This window comes from Phlebotomus papatasi, chromosome 3 (genome assembly GCF_024763615.1).
Source record: "Phlebotomus papatasi isolate M1 chromosome 3, Ppap_2.1, whole genome shotgun sequence".
NCBI lineage: Eukaryota > Metazoa > Arthropoda > Insecta > Diptera > Psychodidae > Phlebotomus > Phlebotomus papatasi.
This window is the reverse complement of record NC_077224.1, coordinates 14874934-14891458: the sequence shown is the minus strand read 5'-3', so window position 1 is coordinate 14891458 and position 16525 is coordinate 14874934. Positions and strand designations below refer to the sequence as shown.

The 16525-nt window shown below is 32.8% G+C and overlaps 1 protein-coding gene across 6 annotated transcripts in view; it reads left to right on the top strand.

Moving 5' to 3' along the window:
- The window catches only part of LOC129807812 (protein mothers against dpp), a 242094-nt gene that overhangs the window by 12552 nt on the left and 213017 nt on the right, over nt 1-16525 (top strand). The window contains exon 1 of one of the 6 annotated variants that reach the window (XM_055857315.1): nt 16150-16470. The exons of 4 other annotated variants lie outside the window; for them this stretch is intronic. The gene's annotated coding sequence lies outside the window, so the exon portion shown is untranslated. Of the gene's footprint in view, nt 1-16149; nt 16471-16525 lie in introns of those variants that run through there. One more of the 6 variants, XM_055857317.1, reaches the window with a different exon arrangement.

Sequence of the window (16525 nt, the reverse complement as noted above, 5' to 3'; positions counted from 1 at the left end):
AGATTTACATCATTTTAATAAGAATTAATGTGTTTAAATGATAAACCATTAAAAAATTACAGAGGATAATAAACATAGGAGTCATTAGTTTTATTGGGAAAATAAAATTAAGATATAAGAGGTAGTTTTGACAAGTTCTTAAATGTCAGATTTAAATTTAAATGTAACGGTTGGATTAACTGCTATATAAAATGGTGATTTAGATGTTTTCTCTTCTTTGTGGGAAACTAGAAAATACTGAAATACAAATTTAAATACAATGAGAATCAATTGGGATTTAAAATTATCAAGGATTCATAATAAATCGTTTTGGGATAATTTCTTAAGAGACAGACAGCGCAGGAAGAGATGAACACATTCAAAGTTGTATTGGCGGAAAAAACTAGGATAAAGGGAAAAGGAGTGGCAATGCGTTCCAGGCTTTGCGAAGTGCTCGAACTCGTGACTCATACGGGCTTCAGACCTAAGGCTTAACTGTTAAAATTTCTTATCAATCAAGATATTTGGGAAAATTTTACCTTAGGATTGGATTATTCAAGGCAAATGATCTATTAGATTCTGAAAAAGCTATAAAATTGGTTGATATTTGTAATTTAGAGACTTTCGGGAACTGGGCTGGGCTAAACCTCTAGTCTGAAGACTGCTGTAGATGCTATATCTCAAAAGTAGGGTGGAGTCATCACTTATGGACATTATACACTTATGAACAGCTTGGAAAAATTTTAAGTTTTTCTCTAAAACCGATTTCGAAAAATTACAAAATTTGTTAATCACATCATAAACTGATAGTGATAATTTAATAATTTTTCGAAATCTGTTTTAAGAAAGAACTCAAAGTGATGACTCCGTCGTACTTTCATAAATCACTCTACAGCTCCATCAAAATAGTTTGAACAGTAATAGTAAAGGATGAAAATTACTTATGGGTTACTAATTTCGAAAAAAAAATTACTTATCGGTTATAAATCGGTTCATTATCGGTTTATAACTGATTGGAACCGGTTCAGTTTTATCAGAAATTCCAAGACCTTTCCAACGAGCCCAGATATGATACCATTTGGATGAGAAATACGCTCTTTAGAACCTTTTTAACCTTTAAGCTTGAAAAATCGTTATTAGGAATGATTCCGCTTGGATAATCTCTAAAAGATATCTAAAAAATAAAAAAATCGCACGACATGTTTTCGAAAAATCTAAAAAAAAAACATGGTTTTTGATAAGGGGAAAATGAGGGGCATATTTATGATGCTTAAGGGGGTTCCCTGAAGGTCCCATGTTAATTACCATTTGAATAGAAAGATCCTCCAGGAGCAAAAAATCTTGAATTAAGAATAAATAGTGTTAAAATTAGGAATAGATGCTGTAATAAAAAAATCTAACTAGGAATATCCAAGTCGAAGACTGAAGAATAACGTTTCTGACAAAATTTGCGAAGTCCAGTAGGGGGATTCTATAACAAAATGACAATGTCATATGACAAATTTTCGTGGTTAGATTCGGCAGCAGGACAACACTAAAGATCGGTAATTATCGAATGGTTATTACAAGTAGCTCTATGAACTTCTCAATCATTGGTATAAGCCACATTTTTGAATACATTCGCGAATTTACCATTAAATTTGTCATATGACATTGTCATAAGCTACAGAATTCTCCTGCAGAAAACATTGTCTATAATTCGGAATGACAGATCCAGAATGGATAAGTCAGTCCGGAATGGATTTAAGAAAAAGTTTTTTTTAAGAACAAAAAAATTCTGAATGAAATTCAAAAGATTTATATAGGCTTAAGGAGTTTCTTTTGATGCGGATAAAGTAATAAGGGTAGAGTAAAATTCGGAATTCCGGACATTACGGAATTCTGGACAAAATTTAAAATATTTTTGAAGTACTCTAGAATTGTATAACTTCGAGCATTTCCACCATTTTGACTCTAGAGGTTGTTCACCAACCTTTATAACCCCATGCTACGATATTCTGCTTTCAAGAGACTTGTGTCTTAAAAGTCAATGTAAAAATTAAAATAAAATAAATAATAAATAACTTAATAAATTATTGCTTGGATCATCAAAGTGTCCGCACTTCCAAATTAATTTGTCCGGAATTCACCGTTATCCGGATTTCTGTACTTACAGATTTATTCTTTTCATTGAGTTCTGGAGCATTTTTCTTCGATTTTTAAATGATTCTTATTAGAGTACCACTATCCTTAATTGAATTCAAGAAAATCATTTAAAAGTGATTAAATTGATTTGACAACTATTTCAATGTCAAATTTAAATTTAAAATGTAACAGTTTATGTAACTGCTGTGCATGTTTTAATTGGATTTTCTGTCGCTTTTCCTGATTTTTCTCCTGTGAATTGCGACACGAAAAAATAAATTGGAGCATAAAGAAATGAAGAAGAAAACATTTCATTGCAGAATAAAAGTTGCATTGTAATTGAGTTTTGAACATTTTCATTTCAATTTCCATTCAGCATACACCAAAGAACATTGTTGCACTCGCTTTTCATTTCCTTTCTATGTGAGAAAATTGCTGTAGAAATTTTGTGTGCGAAGGAGGAAGAAAGAGAGAGAGAGAGTAAGTAAAAAAGGCACAAGACTAAAAGTTGAATTGAGAAAATTCTTATGGGAGGTTTTTTTTTTGAAAAGTTTTCCTGACGTTGGTTAGTTGTGTTTGGATCTAGGAAAAGAGAGTGAGAGAAAATTGCAGGCAAAAGTGCGCAGAGCTTTTTAATTTGAGTGAAAAATGCAATACAAACTGCTTTTCATATCTAATTGACCACATTCATGACGTTTTATAACATCATAATATATATCGTGATACTCGATACATTTTTCCTCTATGCTTTTTCTTCTGTTTCACTGTAACCATTTATAAAGAAAAAAAATACACATAATTGGTGTATGATTGCAATTACATTTTGCTGGGTGTATTGAATTGTTGGGATCGTATGTCTCTATACTTTTAATATGTGATTAAACGTCTGAGAAGAATGTTGTGAATTGTGTATTTTCTGGTTTTAACCCTTTATGGCCTCTACACATTGGGAGAAATTTTTGTCAAAAATTGCTTTTTTGAAGGAAATTCCCTGCAGCGTTGTAGGGGGAAACGTCAAATTTCTGTCAAAAACGCAATTTTTGACGAAAATTGCTCCCAATGTGTAGACGCCTTTAAGGATGGGAGAGAATTTGACGAATTAATGGTGCTTTTCCAATGGAAAATGAACATGAAATTCGTTCAATGTTAATTGTATTTGAGTACAGAGAGTCGTCAATTAGGGCAAGGACACTCAAATCATCCAGTTTTCTCCGGAGTGGAAATAGGAAAAATTCCTGCCTCCACCCAGGATCGAACTGGAAACCTCTCGTTAACTAGACGAGTGCTCTACCAACTGAGCTATTAGAGTTTTTTTTTAGCAATTTACAGTGCTCAAGTATACTTTTGCATTATCGACTGTATTTGGCTTGGTTCCTGTCACGACTGTTTGGTGGTTTTAGAACACAGCGAGGACTGCGCAAAACAGTCGAGACAGGAACCAATACAAAGGAAAGTCGATAATGCAGAATCACTTGAGAACAGTGAAGTGCTCAAAAAAGTATGTTCAGGAGTAAAATTACCCTTCTTCATTTTTCATTGGAATAGCATCTTAAGTTGATTTACAAAATATGTTTTCGTGTCCCATAAATTTAGTTAAAACTGTGAGTTTTCAATTTTTTTAATGCTAGAAATTTTTCGGTGATATAGCGAGGATTTAACCCGAGAGAATTGTATCATAAAGCAATCACCTGAACACGTAAAATACCTTTAATAGTAATCCACGACTCAGGTATTCACTTGGTTTTCTTCTGACTTCTAATTAAAAATTCTATCATGTTCCTCAAAATAAGTTCGTAACATTTTGAAATGAAATAGAAAGTCTTCCAGATTTTCTATTTTAGTCGAGACACGAATGAGGGTATTATAACAGTCTATTAGGAGATTTTATTCAGACACAAACCAGAGGATGAGATTTTCCAAGACTCATTCATGCATAGCATAGTGCGGTGAATTTTCAAAATGCCCTCGTTTAGAAGCCAGGCTTAAGGGAGTATCTTAACAGAAGGATGATTCGAAACTTCCATTTCTATATAAAAGTTTCTCACTGAGCTCTACTCTGCTGCAAACTTACCTATCTTTCGGCGCATAAAATTATCCTCTTCGAAAGCTCCATTATGTTCGAATATTTCTTAGAATTAAACGATTTGAAGTCAACTGTTTTGGCATGTTTTTCTTCAAGAAATATTTCTTTTGTAAATTGTTGTAGATGATACTAAGAAAATGCCTGGAGGGGAATTCTGTAACGCTCTGGCAATGCCATATGACAAATTGGGTTCGAATCTTTGGAGAGCTTTTTCGAAAATACGATTCTGTAGCCGTGACATTGCCATTTCAGCTCACGTGGCATTGTCAGAAGTCACATATTTGAGATTTCTGGCAATTCAAATGACAATGAATTTTATTAAACAAATCAACCAAGACATACTGTATATTCATAAAATCATCAAGTAAAGGGATTTCATTAAAAATTCAATGAATTGCATTTTCGAACTCATATAATATGACATAAAAAGCTCGATTGATATTGCTATTGCCATTTTTCGAACTCACGCGTGGCAATGCCACGAAAATTACAGAATTCCCCTACTGGTGTCGCATTGAGTCGCAAACACTAGATTTTCCGATACTCTCCGATGCATAACAGAGTGGGTTGCATTTCGAAAAATCGCCACCCAGAATCAGCCTAAAAGCTCAATCAAACGATGTTATTTTGTTTTGAAATCTCTCTTTCCAGAAGAAAATCCCCTACTTCATTTCACTTTAAGTTTAATTTGCCTATCTTTTGGCGCTTAGTCAATGTAAATGTTTGTACTTTTTTGACAAACATTGTTCGTAACACGATCATTTAGAGAGCATTTCTTGTTCTTTTACAAACATTTGTTCTATGTTATTATCTATTTTAGTCGAGACACATTTAGGGAAGATTATGACAGACGTTAGGGAGATTTTATCTCAGGACTGAACCACTATGGGTGATTTTCCAAGATTCACCGGTACATAGTACAAAAGCAATAAAAACTTATTCAAACGGGTTTTAAAGGGTTAAATAGAGAGTGAAAGAGGAATGAAGAGAGAGAATAAGAATTAGCGGGAAATGTTTTAATATCAATTTAAAAAGGGTTGATTTTCATTTCACCCTCTATTTTCATCGCCTTTTCATACTTGTATTTGAAACAATTATGCTGTTAGTTCATAACTGAGTCACAGGTGTATATTTTGATTAGTACAAAAGCTTTGGAAATGTGAGGGTTGAATTGTGTTTTCAATGACCCCTTTTGCCAGACAATTTCTATGTTGAGAGAATGTATTTTTCCAGCCAGCCACCCCACCAATTGAAAATGAATGTTTCATTCAGTGAATTGCTATTTGCGATAATTTTCCTGACTTTTTCTAGGAAAAACCACATTTCATTTCATATGGAAATTCCCTTTTTTTTAGCCTGAAAAAAAAAGACAGGGTTGTCCAACTTGAACTTGATTTGAGAATGTTTTGATGTCTGTCTCATTCTATACAAGGCTTATTTATGTTGAAGAAAAAAATTCTATATCAGTTATTTACTGTATGTTTGCATTTTTGAATGTTAACTGATTTTTTCTTATAGTTTATTTGCACTAAATTTATGAGAATTTATTCCAATTGACGTCAAATGTGTGAAAATGATTTCATGATATTGTGTTTGATGTCCGATAAGAAAGGAATCTTCCATAGCTAGCTTATAAGGTTTTTATTGCTATATAGATTGATTTAAACAGATATCGAGAGAATTTTTGAAATTCTTGGAAAATGAAATAGTCGTCGTCATTTATATTTTTACAGAGGGATTTTATATGGACTAAAGTTAACCCTTCGATGGTATTTATTTAGAATTTGATAGATTGTTTGGTAAGAATATGCCAGAATCACATAAACAAAATAAAAATAATTAGTAGGGGAATTCTGTAACAATATGACATTGTCATATGACAAATTTTCTTTGTAAATTCGGATGTAGAACAATATTAAAGTTCAGTGAGCATACAATGGAAATTGCAAGGAGCTCTATAAAGTTCGTAGTACGTGATAAAAGTTTAATTTTCGATTATTTTTCCGAATTTACCAAAACAATTTTTAAATTTGTCATATGACATTGTCATACTGTTACAGAATACCCCTGCAATACACTTGTTCCTTGTCAACTCGAAGATAAAAATTAAAAATATGTAAAACAGATTGCAAAGCGTCTTAGCTTTGCGGTTTGGCCGAACCCATGAGATAGAGCTTTTCATTAGTTATATTTTTTTTATAATTTTTGTCTCCATGGCGGTAGACTATCAATTTAAATTTGTTCATAAATTACCAGAAAATTATCACGAAATTGACAATTGTTAATAAATTGCGAATTTTTGAGTATTTGACTTTTATATTTAAAGTTCTGAAATAATTTTGGAAGACTTAAATATTTAATCTTCGAAAATTCGATGTCGAAAATTTTTTGGTCATAGGCATTAATTCACGGAATGTTCATATTGAGTTCCAAGAAAATATATACGGAAGGAAAAGAAAACGTGTGAGCCGTTTCCGAAATAAACCAAAGAAAAAATATTTGGAGTTGGAGCGTGCCAGGGGGAAAACGTATCGTATAAGAAACTTTCGGACAAAACAAAATTAATATGAGGGTGAATCAATTACGAGTACTTTACTGGTAACATTACCAATTACAATAGATGCATGCGTATTGGACATCTCAAAACCTTTCTTTAAAATTTAATTTTAAGCAAATAGGCTGGAAAATATGCTATTTAGTAGGGGAGACTGGGGCAAAAAGTCACAAATCAAAAAATTCAAAATTCAATATCTTCCAAGGTAAGAGAGATAGCGGCTCAAATTTTTTTTCTATAGATAGCCTCCATAGACCTTCTTAAATGTCGTAAGTTTCTTAAAATTCGAACAAGGAATTTAGAAAATAAAAAATATCGAAATTTTTAGCCCTATTTTTGAAATATTTTCCTTGCAGAAGATAACAATTATTACCTACTTATTTTCCAAAATTGATGCACTGGTGAATATTTTCTAAATAATTTGGATTCTTTGAATATGAATCCGCTATCTATTTTAGAATTTCACAAAGGTTCTTTTCTCCAAAAATCCTTTTATTAAAAATGGCCACATGGGGTAAAAAGTAGCAAAAGGTATAGAGGAAAAAGTAAAACAAAAAGCGAAGCAATTTCTGATGTCTCACGGCGAAAAGAAACGTCATTACCATGTCTCGCCGCTTGTTGTTTGCATTGATCAAACGATTTGCAGTCTTTTTTGTGTTTTTTTTTCTAGAATAGCATTAAAAACGGTTTTCTCGTTCAGATAGAGAAAACGGTGTTTTACAAAGGTGTAGATGAATAAATTTTCAATGTAAATATGTCCTCTAGGTATTTTTTCAAATTTACGGAAGCCCGTAATGAAGCGAATCAAAATGTGATAATACCCCATTTCTGGTACTATTTGCCCCAAAATTTTTGAGAATGGTCACAAAATCGCCTTTTAGAAAACGGCTCGATAAATGTGTTTCCTTACAAAATAGAAGAAAATTAATTTCACAAAGTTGTAGAGCGGTAAATTTCCTATAAAACTGTACTATTAGAAATTTCTGAAGCGCTCGGGTAGCCTATGAAAAAAATATCCGTTTTGTGACTATTTCTATATCTATTTTGACAGCTGTCAAAATAGAAGCACTGAAGTAGGGGGTTATTAGAAGTAAGCAGTACTTATTTGCAAATATAAATAGAAATTAGCAACAGTAGCTCAATGCAAATGTGAAAGTACAATGGAAATAAAGACATAATTTTGACAAATTGATTAAATCGTATGTGCGAGCCCTATAAGAGTTTATTTTTGTGAAAGAATTTGAAAAAAATGTTCAATTGTTATCAGGCAAAAAACTATTAATCACGTGAATGTATGCAGCCCTGTGAAGTCTAGTAGGAAAATTGCACGGAGAAAGCCCAGTGAATAAAAAATGATAAAGAAAACAAGCCAAAAAAAAAGAAAAGAAAAATACGGGTGGAAAGATGGAATGAAGAGAGAAGTGAAATACGAAACAAAAAATCAATCATTGGGGATCATTCACCCGATTTGAAAATTTTATTTTGTTTGAAGAAGAAGAAGAAGGAGGAAAAAAATTATCAATATTTTTTCTTCTTCAATATCTTCATCTCATCTATCTTCCATGTTGTCGTTTTTGATGTCTTATGTGTCCATGTTTCTTCCGTTAACTCTTTCTCCATTCGGATGCTTCTTGATCTCTTTCAGTCTTACTCTTTTTCTCTTCTCGTATCGATATTGTGTATGTTGTTATGTTATGATGAAAAATATGCAATGCTGTGTGTCTCCTCTTTTAACATATTCTTCTTATTATTTATTCAATACTTCTGAGAAGGAGATTCTAGTGTCTCGTTGGGTTGTTTCTTACGTTTCTTTTCTTTTTTTTTCTTTTAAATTCTTTTAATTTTCTGATTTTGTAGTATGGCATGTTTGTAACATAAATTATCTTTTACTCTCATGCTATAATCGTTTGTAATACGCACTTGAATCTTTGTAATTACACCATGAGTTGAACACTGATCAGGGAGGCATTTATTGTGCATTGGCCTGTTTCTAAAACGGTTTTACTTACACGCAGAGAAATTATGCTCTAGATTCAATCGCAAAATGGGGTAATTTTGGGATTGAAAAGGCTCCAATACCATTTTGCGATTGAATTCAATCCCATTTTGTGATTGAATTTTAGAGCATATTGTGATTGATTTTATCCCATTTTTGCGATAGATTTTTCGAAAATATTGTGATAGATTTGATCGCATTTTGGGATTGATTCTATCCCATTGTGAGATTGAAATGGCTCCAATCACATTTGGTGATTGAATCCATCCCATTATGCGATTGAATTTTCGAAAATATTTTGAATAGATTTATCCCACAATGCGATCAATTTTATACCATAATGCGATCAAATATATCGCATCATGGGATTGATTTTATCGCATTTTCAGATTGATTCTATCGCATTACAGGATTGTTTTTATCGCATTATGGGATTGTTTTTATCCCATTTTGGGATTGTTTTTATTCCAAAATGCTATTGAATCTATCCCAAAATGTGATTGATTTTATCACATCGTGAGATTGATTCTATCGCATTATGGGATTGTTTTTATCCCATTATGGGATTGTTTTTATCGCATTATGGGATTGTTTTTTCCCATTTTGGGATTGTTTTTATCGCATAATGGAATTGTTTTTATCCCATTTTGGGATTGTTTTTATTCCAAAATGCTACTGAATCTATCCCAAAATGTGATTGATTTTATCACATCGTGAGATTGATTCTATCGCATTATGGGATTGTTTTTATCGCATCTTGGGATTGTTTTTATCGCATTATGGTATTGTTTTTATCCCATTATGGGATTGTTTTTTATCACATTATGGGATTGTTTTTATCGCATCTTGGGATTGTTTTTATCGCATTATGGTATTGTTTTTATCCCATTATGGGATTGTTTTTTATCACATTATGGGATTGTTTTTATCCCATTTTATGATTGTTTTTATCCCACTTTGGGATTATTTTTATCACATTATGGGATTGTTTTTATCGCATTTTAAGATTGTTTTTATCGTATTCTGGGATTGTTTTTAAGGTATTCCGATATATATTTTATCCCATTTTGGTATTGATTTCATCCCATTTTGCTATTGATTTCTGCTATGTTCATCCAGTCAGGCATTTACATTTTTTCGCTCCGGCCAGGATTCGATCTCACAACTTCTTGGCATATCTCCACTTTTGGGTCGACGATCTTACCAATTGCGCCACCAGACGACTTGAATTTCATTGACTCCCAGGGCTAATAGTTTCTAATTTTATTTTATTTAATTGATTTTTAGAAATCCACATTTTAGGAACAAATGGGATTGTTTTCATCGCATTTTGAGATGGAATTTTAGAAACCAATGCGATTGAATTTATCCCATAATGTGATTGATTTTTGGAAATCCACAATTTAGGAACAAATGGGATTGTTTTCACCCCATCTTGAGATTGACTTTATCGCACTATGCGATTGAATTTATCCCACAATGCGATTGAATCTATCCCACAATGCGATTGTTTGTATTGCATTTTAGGGTTACTTTTTATCGCATTATAGGATTGTTTTTATTCCACAATGTGATTGAATCTATCCTACAATGCGATTGTTTTTATCGCATTTTGGGATTGTTTTTATCACATTATGGGATTGAATCCATCCCACAATGCGATTATTTTTATCGCATTTTGGGATTGTTTTTATCGCATTTTGGGATTGTTTTTATCACATTTTGGGATTGTTTTTATCACATTATGGGATTGAATCTATCCCATAATGCGATTATTTTTATCGCATTTTGGGATTGTTTTTATCGCATTTTGGGATTGTTTTTATCACATTATGGGATTGAATCCATCCCACAATGCGATTGTTTTTATCGCATTTTGGGATTGTTTTTATCGCATTTTGGGATTGTTTTTATCGCATTTTGGGATTGTTTTTATCACATTATGGGATTGAATCTATCCCATAATGCGATTATTTTTATCGCATTTTGGGATTGTTTTTATCGCATTTTGGGATTGTTTTTATCACATTATGGGATTGAATCTATCCCACAATGCGATTATTTTTATCGCATTTTGGGGTTGTTTTTATCGCATTTTGGGATTGTTTTTATCGCATTTTGGGATTGTTTTTATCACATTATGGGATTGAATCCATCCCACAATGCGATTATTTTTATCGCATTTTGGGATTGTTTTTATCGCATTTTGGGATGGGATAGAATCAATCCCATAATGTGATAAAAACAATCCCATAATGCGATGAAAACAATCCCAAAATGCGATAAAAGTAATCGCATTGTGGGATAGATTCAATCACATTGTGGGATAAAAACAATCCCATAATGCGACAATCTTATAATGCGATAAAAACAAACCCAAAGTGCGATAAAACAATCCTAAAATGCGAAAAAAAACAATCGCACTGTGAGATAGATTCAATCCCATAATGTGATAAAAACAATCCCAAAATGCGATAAAAACAATCGCATTGTGGGATAGAATCAATCATAATGTGATAAAAACAATCCCAAAATGCGATAAAACAATCCTAAAATGCGAAAAAAAACAATCGCACTGTGATAAAAACAATCCCAAAATGCGATAAAAACAATCGCATTGTGGGATAGAATCAATCCCATAATGTGATAAAAACAATCCCAAAATGCGATAGAAACAATTCCAAAATGCGATAAAAATAATCGCATTGTTGGTTAGATTCAATCCCATAATGTGATAAAAACAATCCCATAATGCGGTGAAAACCATCCCAAAATGCGATAAAAACAATCGCATTGTGGGATAGATTCAATCACATTGTGAGATAGAATCAATCCCATAATGTGATAAAAACAATTCCAAAATACGATAAAAATAATCGCATTATGGGATAGATTCAATCCCATAGTGTGATAAAAACGATCCCAAAATGCGATAAAAACAATCCCAAAATGCGATAAAAACAATCTCAAAATGCGATAAAAATAATCGCATTGTGGGATGGATTCAATCCCATAATGTGATAAAAACAATCCCAAAATGCGATGAAAAGTAGCCCAAAATGCGATAAAAACAATCGCATTGTGGGATAGAATCAATCCCATAATGTGATGAAAACAATCCCATAATGCGATAGAAACAATTCCAAAATGCGATAAAAATAATCACATTGTGGGATAGATTCAATCACATAATGTGATAAAAAGAATTCCATAATGCGATGAAAACAATCCCAAAATGCGATAAAAACAATCGCATTATGGGATAGATTCAATCATATAATGTGATAAAAACAATCCCAAAATGCGATAGAAACAATTCCAAAATGCGATAAAAACAATCGCATTGTGGGATAGATTCAATCACATTGTGGGATAAGTTCAATCGCATAGTGCGATGAAGTCAATCTCAAGATGGGATGAAAACAATCCCATTTGTTCCTAAATTGTAGATTTCCAAAAATCAATCACATTATGGGATAAATTCAATCGCACTGGTTTCTAAAATTCCATCTCAAAATGCGATGAAAACAATCCCATTTGTTCCTAAAATGTGGATTTCTAAAAATCAATCACATTAGGGGATAAAATCAATCACATTGTTTCTAAAATTCAATCCCATTTCTCCTGGATTCAAGAAATTTTAGGATATTTTTGAGATAAAAATCGTGGGATTGAAACAATCCCATGGGGATTGAATCTGGATACTTGAAAATTTCTCTGCGTGTAGAAGAAAATAGAGGAAGAAGAAAAGAAATAAGAAGTTGTGTTGTATATATGCACAAGTGAGACGTTTGATGTTGTATTACTATATAGAAAATGGTATAATAAGGAAAATGCGCGCGCGCACAGATTAGTGATCAAAACATTGAAGAGAAATGAAAAAAAAAAAAAAAAGAATTCTCTGATTCTTAAAACATTTCTCTCACTCTCTTGAGAATTTTTCTTGCGTATGAGTTCTTTTCTCTCTGTCTTCCTCTTGGCTGGTTTTGAGAGTATTTTCTGTACCCGGCAGATCACGGATAATACCTATTCGTCATCAGTCAGAACGTTTTTTTGCACCCATATAGTGCTGACTAAAATTATTTTTCAATTTTGCAATTGTTCGCTAAGTGGCGCTAGCATTTACGAAGTAGATCTACTTTTGACATTTTTGACATTTCGTTTAATTTTCTCTAGTTTTATTATAATGATAGTTTCTGAATTATACTCGTCATATTCGTGATCGTGATTATTTTAAGTTTTAACAAATATTCTAAAGTAATTCTAGAAAAAAAAAGGATTTTTCCTGAAGGAAAATCTGAGGGAAATAATAAATTTTAACCTGATAAAAAAATTATGAGAAAAAGATTTCTTCTTAATTTGGAAATTTAAATCTGAACTAAGAATTAAGTTTCCACGATTATCCACTCGTAAGAACCCGATTCAATTTTAGACAAAAATCTAAGCACGTCTCACAGGTCCACGTAGTAATTTTATAGTTTGATTTTCGATATTCGAATCGTCGAAACTATAAATTGTGAAAATTCTGCGGTTTTATCGAGGTTCATTTTTTAACAGATTTGACATTTCTAGAGACGTTCACAGATATTTTCAATCAATTGAGTTTCAATTTTACTTCAGTGAAATTCGTTTTTCAATATATGAATGCCAATTTCAATCTGTCAAACTTTGTTGCTCGGAAATTCTGTAAAGATAGGGCTAATGTTTGTTTTTTGTTTAAAAAATTTACTTTTCTGCTATCAAAGCACGGTTCATCAATTAGAGTTGCCATAGAAGATCTGCAGGAAGCAAGAGGCATAATTTCAATCGATTACTTACTTACTTCTTGCACTAATCTTCTCCACTACTGGCGACTCTCCGTCAGCTCGCTCCAAAACGTAGTACAGTAGACTCTTACTCAATCGTCTCTTTTTCAATCGGGCGACAAATTTTGTTGACAATTTTCACGTTTAATTATGAAGCTAATTCGCTCAAATTCGCTGCAGTTCTTCCTATTTTATCGTGATTCTTTATAATTGAGCGCTTTTTTGTGGAATTTACAAAGGCTTTGACGCTCAATTCTATCGCTAAACCGGATGACATTTTGCCCCATATTCCCGATTGAGAGAGAGTCTACTGTATAGGTCGCTATCGTAAAAACCGTCCTATGGGAGGCTCCTTGTGAGTTCTCGTACCAATCTTGCTTTTACAGGAAGGGGTTAGTCCCTAGCCCAACCCTCTCTTCATTGAATTTCACTAAAATGGATGTGGAAGTAGCATGAGTTACTGAATTTTAGAACAGCTATTAAATTTACATTTATTTTTTTTTAAATTAATCGTGATCTTCTTTAAGGTCAATAAAAAAAGATCGCAAATATTGTGAAGTAGGAAAATTTAATTAATTTTGGATAACATCCAAGACACATTTTAACGAGAGTCTTGGATGCTATAATAAATGTGCACTTATTATAGAACTCTATAAATTAATTTCAAAAGCTTTCCCCAATGATCTTCTCAAGCTGAACAAAAATCGGTTTCACATGGTACCAATGACTGTTTATTGTTTATTATTTATTAGTAAGTAAAAGAATTATGTCCTAAGCACACTTACGTCTTAAGCCGAGAAACAGCTTAACTTAATGTAATTATAATCAAAATAATAATTAGACGAATTTCTTATTAGTTTCCCACTAACTAAGCCGTTTCTCGGCTTAAGCCAAGAGATGGATTAGTCAGAAATTAATGGAAATGTAATCTGGAGGGGAATTCTGTAACGCTCTGGCAATGCCATATGACAAATTGGGTTCGAATCTTACACCGAGAAAAATTTGGATGGTATTTTCTACAAATCGTGTCTTTAAATTCTACTATCTCAAAAGATAGTAGAAAATACCATCCTCCATAGAAACTTTCCTTTAGAATCTACCATCTTGACATTTTAAAATTTACTATCCTATGGATAGTAAATTCTAACAGCCGGATGGTAAAATTTACTATCCTCATTTAGATTTTACCTTGACCTCTCTTAGATTCTAATATCCGGGAAGTAAATTTTACTGGTCGCATATTAGATGTTAAAATTTAACTGGAAGACAGTAAATTTTAACGGAGGATAGTAATTTGGATTGAAATTACCATCCAAGCCAGTAAAATTTGCCATCCTGCTATTAGAATGTCATTTTGGAATATCGTGGGTACTGATGCAACGGTTCCCGATATGCTTTGAATACATTATAGCAATTCGTGGCGCAGCTGGAAGATGCTGGACTGTCATCACAAAGGTCGCGTGTTCAAATCTCGGCGTAGTCGTCAATTTTCACGCACCAAAATGGCTTGAAATACAGAGAATATCATCCAGGAAGGGTCCCAAGCCCTCAAACAATGGCCAAAAAGCAATGAAAATAAGAAAAAATAAATTTTTCCGACATTTTTCATTCTAATATCCGGCTAGTAAAATTTACTATCCTGCCAGTAAAATTTACCATCCGGCTAGTAAAATCTAACATCCGGGGATATTAGAATTTACCATCCGGTTATTAGAATTTACTATCCATGCAATAGATTCTACAATTTTTGACAGTCCAATTTAATATCGCGTTTGCTGGGTGACTTTTTTACTATCCGGCCATTAGAATTTTGTATGGAGGATGGTAAATTTTACCATCCACATTTTTCTCGGTGTAGGAGAGCTTTTTCGAAAATGCGATTTTGTAGCCGTGACATTGCCATTTCAGCTCACGTGGCATTGTCAGAAGTCACATATTTGAGATTTCTGGAAATTCAAATGATAATGAATTTTGTTAAATAAATCAACCAAGACGTACTGTATTTTCATAAAATCATCAAGTAAAGGGATTTCATTAATAATTCAATGAATTGCATTTTGGAATTCATATGATATGACAAAAAAAAAAAGCTCGAATGGCATTGTCAGGTTTCGAACTCATGCGTGACAATGCCACGAAAATTATAGAATTCCCCTACTGATTATTATTTTGATTATAATAACGTTAAGTCGCCTCTCGGCTTAAGTTGTAAGTATGTCTGTCATTTTCACTGGAGATGCTTCATTCGTGCTCTTATTTTTTTTTATTTTGGGTCAGTTGCAGTGAATATCCATTCTTTTTGTCTTGAACATAGAACTTCAAAAGTTATAGAGACAATGATTTATCCGTTGATTGATTGAGTGAGGCTCAGTATGAACCAATTACGGCTGGTCAGCCGGGTAATGGGCTGCTTTCTTGAGATGCTGTGTCTTCTCAGTACCAGTCTGTTTGAGGCTCCCCCATTTAACGATTGTGCCAAGATTTGTTCAAACACTAACAAGAAGTTGTTAAGAGAGAGAATAAGAGAGGGAGAGAGAGAGAGAGAGAATTAGAGACTTTTCTTAAACCAAAAGATCCCAAGGAATACGCGCGAGAGGCTATCTGCAGTTTAGTTTTAGTAGTTCAAGTGAGATACTGAGAGTGCTAAACTCCTGTCTGCGATGTGTGCTAGATAGAACGTTTTTATTCTCGATCGTATTTCATGTGTTTTGTCTGGGGTTTTTTAGGGTGTTTTCCTAAGATGAATGGTAGACATTTTTTTATTCCTCGACAGTTCATAGACTAAAATAAAACAAAAAATATGAAAAATGTGCAATTTAAGGATTGATAAAATGTTGAGATAATAAATCTCAAAAATAAATCTCATTGAAATTGAAGTGAAGAAATGCAGCAAAAAAGTGGAGATATTTTGGGGAAAAAGTGTTAAAGTGTAAGAGAAAGAGAGAGAAAGAGGGAAAAATGTGTTGTTTATAGAAGGAAGGAAA